The sequence below is a fragment of the Gracilinanus agilis genome, chromosome 4 (genome assembly GCF_016433145.1).
Source record: "Gracilinanus agilis isolate LMUSP501 chromosome 4, AgileGrace, whole genome shotgun sequence".
Lineage (NCBI taxonomy): Eukaryota > Metazoa > Chordata > Mammalia > Didelphimorphia > Didelphidae > Gracilinanus > Gracilinanus agilis.
The window spans coordinates 345,910,889-345,919,856 of record NC_058133.1 but is presented as its reverse complement, the minus strand read 5'-3'; the positions used below and the strand labels follow the sequence as shown (position 1 = coordinate 345,919,856).

Genomic DNA, 8,968 nt, shown 5'->3' with positions numbered 1-8,968 from the left:
AAAAGAGTCACATTGAAAATACTATATGTATAATTCCATACTTCAGCATAGCCAACAAAACCAGCAGGCATTAAAGTCAGTAAGGAGATTTAAACAGAATAAAAGGTGAAAATGTTGACAGGTAGGCCAATACTATATTCCCTTCCATATTGGATCTCCAAAAATTTAGGGTCCTAGGCAACTATACAGTTCAAATCCTCCCTTAGCATTTTTCTTTGAGAATACATAAATGTCCTGGTATTCAATCAGAATCATTTATCTCTCTGCTTCCTTCATATCCATGTTGAATTTGTATTCCTGGTCACGATCCATTTGGGTATCACTCATAAATTACAGGCACCAGTGGCTTGGGCCTTTACCTTGGCCTTCTTTTGCATTGCCAACCTTTTGATGTAAAGGAGGCTATTGAATTTGGAGACTCCAGTCACCACCCAACAGTCCTTTTTACATTTCTTTGGGAAAAGAGAAACTAATGGCAGGCTCTGTGATTTCTTTTGGATCCAGCTGCAGCAGCATGACAATTGGTCCACAATTGTGGATGCTCTCTTTTCCCACCATATCAAAAACCAATTCAATATTGGAAAAATGAAGACATAAAGGGGCCACCTCAGCAATCTGTCTGACGTCTGAAGCAGTGTGATGTGTTCTTCATCCTCTGTTTCCACAATATCACAGACACTCCCAACTCCCTTGTTTGTCCAGCATTTGATGTGATCAAAGGTGGATATGACAGCTGCTTCAGATCTTTGGACTACATGGTTTGGGCAAGCACCTGAGGCAATTCCATGGCTGGCATAGCAGGGCTTAGCCAACTCCTGCTAAAGAGGACATTAGCATAGGTGTGGATGAACTGCATTTTCCTGCTGAGGATCTCTTCAGTGTCAGATTGCAATTCCGCATTTAGCTGCATAGAAGACAAATGAACCCAAAGTAACAGGTTGGTCTTAACATGGAGGTCATTGAACTTGTTGTTCATTTGGGAGGAATCTTCTGAGCCAACGTCCATAGTAAGTTATCCTCAAGATGTTGGATAGGGATGTTTTCATACTCTAATGTATTGGAAATTACCACAAGGGTCATGCACATTGGAAATGTATTGAAGAGTTTATGGTGGTATATTTGTTGTGAACATAAGGAGCAATCTTATCCAGTTCAAGAGTGCCATATCCATCTTATTCTCTATACTAATACATGTGGACTGTTCCACATCTCTTAATTTCTGCTTTACTAGTTCTAACAAATCATCCAATAAATGACAAAGGGAGATTCCCCCAATAAGTTGGGGTCATGCACCAGTATAGAAAAGTCCAGGTAAGATAATCAACTGTATCCTGCTTGTTCTTAATGGTCTTGGTGATGATCTTAGCATTGAAGTGGTCATGCATGCAGTGGTCTAGGTGAACTCTATTTGGCAGTGGCTCTTACAGAAATGTAGTAAAGAAATGATTTTTGGAGCCCTGACAGATGATGGCACAGCATTCTTCATCATCCTCCAAGGGTCAATTGGTATGACCTACCATTTGTAGTATATCATAGAGGGAATAATTCTCCTAAGTGTGGATTTACCATTATAATACTGTGTGTCCATGATGATTGCCAGATGAGCATCCATGTTCATTCCCTAGACTTCAAGAATCTACCACCACATGGATGGAACCTGAGCTAAAAAGCTGCTCCATCAACCACCACTCTTCAGGACTGAGCCCCTCATGCAGGTAGTCCATTCCATTCAGCAGTACCTGATTGAGGATGTTGTCATTCAGTTTCTCCAGGCATGAGATCAGATTCTTCTCTATGCAGTGTAAAAATTTCTACTACTGAATGTACCTCTATTGTTGAAAGTGCATTGCACAGGTGCTGAAGATGTTGATAGCAGTTTGGTGAGGTGGCTTGCTTGACTGTATGAAAACAATGATGAACATCTTGGGTGAATGCTTAGTAATGGTATGGTACAGTTGCTTGTCCATTGATGGTAGATAGGTCTGTGTGTGGCTAATGCTCAAGCCCTGAATATGTAGTTCTTTTTAAAAAAATAATTAATTAAGAATATTTTCCCATGTTTACATGGACTCTCTCCTCCCTCTCCCTTCTCGTAGCCAACAAGCAATTCAACTGGGTTTTACATATATCATTGATCAAGACCTATTTCCATATTATTAATATTTGCAGTAGAATGATCATTTAGTCTGCATTCCCAATCATATCCCCACCGAACCATGTGATCAAGGAAATGTTTTTCTTCTCTGTTTCTACTCCCACAGTTCTTTCTCTGCATATAGATAGTGTTCTTTCTCATAAGTCCCTCAGAATTGTCCTTTATCATTATTGCATTGCTGCTGGTAGAGAAGTCCATTACATTTGATTGTGCCACAGTATATCCATTTCTGTGTATAAGGTTCTCCTGGTTCTGCTCCTTTCACTCTGCATCAATTCCTGGAGGTCTTTCCAGTTCACACGGAATTCCTCCAGTTCATTATTCCTTTGAGTGCAATAGATCACCAACAGATACCACAATTTGTTCAGTCATTCCCCAATCGATGGACACCCCATCATTTTCCAATTTTTTGCCAACACAAAGAGCGTGGCTATAAATATTTTTGGACAAGTTTTTTTTCCCTTATTATCTCTTTTGGGTACAAACTCAGCAATGATATGGCTGGATCAAAGGGCAGGCAGCCATTTAAATCCCTTTGGACATAATTCCAAATTGCTTTCCAGAATGGTTGGATCAATTCACAACTTCACCATCAATGCATTAGTGTCCCCATTTTGCCACATCCTCTTTCACATTTATTATTTTCCTTTGCTGTCATATTAGGGAATTTGCTAGGTGTGAGGTGGTATCTCAGAGTTGTTTCAATTTGCATTTTTCTAATTATAAGAGATTTAGAACACTTTTTAATGTGCTTATTGGTGGTTTTGATTTCTTTATCTGAAAACTACGTATTGATGTCCCTTGCCCATTTCTAAATTGGGGAATGGCTTGATTTTTTGTACAGTTGATTTAGTTCCTTATATATTTGAGAAATTAGACCTTTGTCAGAGGTTTTTGTTATAAAGATTTTCCCCAATTTGTTGCTTCCCTTCTAATTTTGGTTGCATTGGTTTTGTTTTAACAAACTCTTTTTAATTTAATCTAATCAAAATTATTCATTTTACATTTTGTGATATTCTCTATTTCTTGCTTGGTCTTAAATTCTTTTCTTTCCCATAGATCTGTCAGGTATACTATTCTATATTCACTTAATTTACTTATAGTTTCCTTCTTTATTTAGGTCATTTACCCATTCTGAATTTATCTTGATATAGGGTGTGAGATGTTGATCTAGACCTAATCTCTCCCATACTGTTTTCCAATTTTCCGAGCAGTTTTTGTCAAACAGTGGGTTCTTGTCCCAAAAGCTGGGATCTTTGGGTTTATCGTATACTGTCTTGTTGAGGGAATTTACCTCAAGTCTATTCCATTGATCTTTCCTTCTGTTTCTTAGCCAGTACCATATTGTTTTGATGACCACCGTTTTATAGTACAGTTTAAGGTTTGGTACTGTTAGACCCCCATCCTTCACCTTTTTTCATTATTTCCCTTGATATTCTTGCTCTTTTGTTCTTCCAAATGAACTTTGTTATTATTTTTTCTAATTCAATAAAAAAAGTTTCTTGGTAGTTTGATAGGCATGCCCTTGAATAAGTAAATTAATTTGGGTAGGATTGTCATTTTTATTATGTTAGCTCATCCTATCCATGAGCAATTAATGTTTTTTCCAATTATTTAGATCTAGTTTTAATTGTGTGGAAAGTGTTTTGTAGTTGTGTTCATATAATTCCTGTGTTTATCTTGGCAAATAAATTCCTAAATATTTTATATTGTCTAGAGCAGTGATGGGCAAACTATAGCCCACAGGCCAGATGTGGCCCCCTGAAATGTTCTATCCAGCCCTGTGACATTATTCCTAATCTGATGAATACAATGAGTAGGATACAATACAATGAAACTTCAAAAGAGTTGTCTTAGAAACAGACTGATAGATGAGCATTTCCTTTCCTTTGGCCCCCTCTAAAAAGTTTGCCCATCACTGGTCTAGAGTGATTTTATATGGAGTTTCTATTTCTAACGCTTGTTGCTGAGTTGTGTTGGGACTAAATATGTAATTTTAAGGGGGACAGGACATACAGTGGGGTGAAAATTAAAAGTGGAAGTGGCACTATAGCCTAGCCAATGCATCACATCCTTGGCATGAGAAAGAGAGGAACTAAGTGCAAAAGTATGGAAAGGTCACTCTGTCTGGGGAAAGATGTAGTATACATGAGAGCTAATTACTTCAAGTACAGGCCCATTCTCACCCTTAATGAGGTAGACCACATCCAGCACAAAGAAATGTACATTCTGGACATTCTTGCAGTGTGCCTAGTGACAGAAGAGAATGTCCTACTTTTTAGGAGGGCAGATTATGATTTTCTCAAAAGCTTCAGGTCAGTGCTAGCCTCTCATATCAGGAGGACTTACCTTCTTGAGCCTTATGGATCTTCTCATATTAATCCATATATAACTATTCTGGTAAAGCCTCTATAGGAGTGCTATTGACACAGTAACCTTCTGTGTCCCAAACAGCATCCTTAAAATGCATCCCAAACAGCATCCTTAAAATGGCAAATTCAGCAAGATGGTCTTCCCACTGCCAGTGGGGCCCCTATAAATATGTTGTCATCACTATCACACAAAGTATTAAACACTTGAATTTGGATGGGATTAAAGAACTGATATTAATTCTGGTAGAGACTCTCAAAGGTACTATTCCTAAGGGTAGCCACAGGAAGTTTCTATAAGTCTAAGATTTTTGTAAGAGGCAGGTACCTCTGAGTTAAGATTAAGTGGTAGAAGGATACACAGAATTAAGTCTAACATGAGAACCAATGGTTCGAAACCACAGGAAGTAACTCAAATACAAGAACAAAGTGTGTAACAAGATGCTCATACTTAGAATGCTTGACCTTGAGCAGGAAATATTCATAATGCAGGATCATTTTATTGTCCACATCTTCTACCAGAATCCAGAATGCCTCAGTTGAACCATGGACCTTTTCATCCCACTAAAAATCAGAGGTTATGGTCAACTCTGCTTTTAGGGCAGAATGAGTCATGGACTGCAAATGCCTGTGAGTTCCAATTTGAAGATCAGGTGAACATATTTGTGGATGGTCTTCTCATCTTGAGCATGCAGATAACCTCACTTATCTCATTGTGATTCAGGCTAGATAAGTGCTCAAAGGGGAAATTTTTCTCCTCAATCTTCTTTACCTCCTCAGGGAGCTTCCAGAATTGATGCAAGGACCACATGGACCACCACACATGCTTGTCAATAATCTTGCACAGATTTAAAGTCTTGTCAGCTATGGCCAGCCTTGTTTTAGGATGATTTCAAAGATGTCACATGTTAATCAGCCAATTATGTAACTTAACATGTTTGCCATCAATGAAAATTTTTCTAGATTTTTCTGTGAGATAAAGGACCAGAGAAGCTCATCGATCTTTGAATGCAGTTCCTCCATGATATTCTTTTTAAGAATAGGAACTCTCTTGAGTAATTTCTGAAGCTCTAATTTCTCATCCTTTCTTAAGGTGATGTTTTTGAATTCTGAAGAGAAGAAGAACATTCTAAAGATCTCAGTCTCACTCTGGGTTGGTCTCAATAGCTGGTTATAAATCTGTATTTATCACTGTTGACATAATAGTGGTTGGAAATATAACCAACAAGCTCTGTCACTTCTTATTGTATTTGACAAAAATTGTTCTTATCCAGCATGAGAACTACACTATACACCAAATATAGCTGTCATTGATCCAACAGGGGATTACCCTTAAATTCATCATGTAAAATGCCATACAAGGTTGGGGATGGAGCATTTACCTATATAATATGCAAAACCCAAACAATTTACTGCATTCTGAAATTTAATTTCAAGACATTCTCTAGGATGATCTCAGCATTGAGTAAGTTGGGCAGCTTTGATGTCCTCTGGCTCTCAAAAGACAGTGCTGACTGGATAGAGAGGAATAGTACTACAGATTCCCATTACATGTAATGAGGCTGTCATCTTCTATGTCATACTGTAGTCATACAGCATGACCCAGCATTTAGAGTGTCCAATGCTCCTAATTCCACCCAGGGCTCCTTTTCTGGGCTGTATACCTGTGTGCCTTTAATGATGATTGTATACCTAGGGAGGTTTATACCCCAAGCCAAAGTTGCTATAGAGAGCAGAACCTGAATGTGTTTGTCAGTAAAAAGATCTTCCAAGTGTCCTGTCAACTCTGGTCATATCAGCATTATGAATGGGAAAGGCATAAGGCAAGTCCTTCAAATCCAAATTCTTACACTGCTCAGCTTCTGTCCACAAAATGTCAGTGGAGGCAAGTTCTTCTTGAAGGAACAGACCTAACATATTCTTCTTTAGATACATATCCCAGATGGCCCTGGATGACTTTCCTATCTTCTTTTGACAGTGAACAAATATTAGCACCTGTTTTTTCACAGTATGCTCTATAATCTTCTCATAAACTATCTCATTCATTATCTGGAAATGTTTGATTGCCTTCTTCTCTGTGACATGCACATATGTCTGCTCAAGAGGCACAGGATGGAAGCTGTTGCAAAGTAAAAAAGGCCCTTGACAGGGTTTATATAAATAAAAGTAGCAACATTCTTATAATTAGAGGGTGGCACTGAGCCCCATGGCCAAACTTGTTTTCAGTTCATCTCAATGTTTCAAATAGCTCTGGATTCTAAAACCTCCAGGACAGGATCTCTGTCATTTGGTAAGATGGATTTCTTCCAAGATGATGAGCCCTACTAACTGGGTATAGATACATTCCCCACCCTTTTGGGTAATGATGTCCCCCTTCTCAGGGATATAGACAATGATCTGAGTGGCATTCATTGATTTCCTCCTTCCATAATTGATCATCACCTATAAACTCTGCTACATCAATAATGTAGGTTGAGAGGTGCTTTCAAAAGCTGCCCACCATCTGCTATACTAAAGAACACATAGAAGCAATGGTGATGATTTTGAAGTCGTCCACACTGATGGTACCATTTTTGTTAATGTGATTCCAAATCTTCCAGAGCACACATCAGTGCCACATTAGTGTTGGTGCCATATGTGGCTTCACATAGCAACAGACTGTCATCAGTCTCTGAGGCAGCATAGTAGATTCCAATTGTTTTAAAGTCCTTGAATCTAGCCTGGGCATATTTGGTAGCTTCTCCAAGGCAGCAATTGATCTTCAGAACCAAGGAGTATGGGCTTCAGAACAGTCAAATATACCCCTTAATAACAGTCAAATATACACCTTTGCACTGGTGGTGTAAGGATCCTTCAAGAAATTGATGGCATTTATTAGCTATAAAATGACTCCACTGGGTGAAGACCAGATCCTCCAACTCCATAAATTTTATTGAGGCCAGAGCAACCCTGCCCTGATCTAGATCCATGGTTTCCAGAACCATAACCATTCAGGACTGACTTACATCTTCAGTTACATGGAGCTGGTAGAGGATTTTGGAGAGCTCTGCATCAGACTCCTTCCTTCTTCCCAGAGCCTCTCCTTTTCAGCTTCACTCTATGAACTTGCCAGCAAAGTACAATATAAGATTACCAGCCTGTGCTGTGGTAGCACTTTAATAAAACCAAATATGTTGAAATCTAGGACCAGAACCAGCTTATTTTTATACTCTTGATCATCATTGGCTATCTTCAAGATCTCCAGCATTTCATCTGCTTTCTTCTGAGATACACTGGCATCATCATAGAAATGACTAACTTGTTGTAGCCAAAAGGCATCAATGTTCCTTGCACAATTCTTTTTTCTTGGAGCTTATCAGCTCATTTGAGGCTCCAAGACTGGGTGAGAAGGTTTAGCAAATAGCCTCATCTCTAGCCATATCATCAGATGCTTCTTCTACCTGCCCATATATATCCTCATCATCTCCCTCTTCATCCAATTCAAACTATATATTCACACCATATTCTCATCAGGATTATCACTTGTGCTTTAAATTTCCTTGTTTCTATCATAATCTATGGACTTTTTGCTCAAATTTGCCAACACATTGTATTGAGTATCACCTATCTGTCTCAGTAACAAGTCAATCTCTTTTCTTCTTTCCTTGTAATTGAATTTCTCAATTTTCAAGACAGCTAAGATCTCATGCTGCACCACAAATGATATCCAATGGCGGATTCCTTCAGTGCTGCCTGGATAAAGTTGAGTAGCACCTCAGTTCTCATGGATCTCCTTGGCTTAGGGTTTACAGATGATACTCAACGTCTCATTTATGCTTTCTGACAGCAGCCTTTCATCTTATTGTTGTCATGACTGTCCTTATCATGCTTTCTTCATTTGTCTTTTTTCTACTCCTGCATCTGGAGCTTGGTCCTTTGGGTCTTTTCACCCATTCAAATACCCTTCGGATTCCTCACCAGTGAAGCACCTTCCATTATTGACTTATCACACTGGGTCTGGTAAATAAGAAAGCAGATAGCTTGGAGAACAAGGTTGGAGATAGCCTTGTACTCATATGCAGACTCAATGCAGTACCATCTTACCATGGCCATGCCTGCTCAAGTGCTCTGAGGACTTGAGGGTTAAATCTGTCCCCTCAAAGCCAGGCTTTTCCTAACTGTGCTCTTCCAGTACAAAAGAAACACTCTAGAAACATTCTGGACAACGCAGGAGAGGAAGAAAGGAGCTGAAATCCATTTAGTTCCCATTCTAGGTTATAAGATCTCTAATTGAGGAAGAAACCACATATGTACAAAATGAAAGTAGGGAAGGAAGGAGAAGAACATTTACTTCCCTTTTCCAGATTGCACATACATACAATGCTGACCCTGGGCTCAGAAGCTATGGGGAAGTCAGGCATAATGCACCATGTAACATCACTCTAGGTCCTTAGGTCTTGCACCC

The 8,968-nt window shown here is 39.0% G+C and overlaps 1 pseudogene; it reads right to left on the bottom strand.

Moving 5' to 3' along the window:
• Positions 1-255: 255 nt before the first annotated feature.
• Positions 256-8,616, bottom strand: LOC123246535 (annotated as a pseudogene).
• Positions 8,617-8,968: the final 352 nt, after the last annotated feature.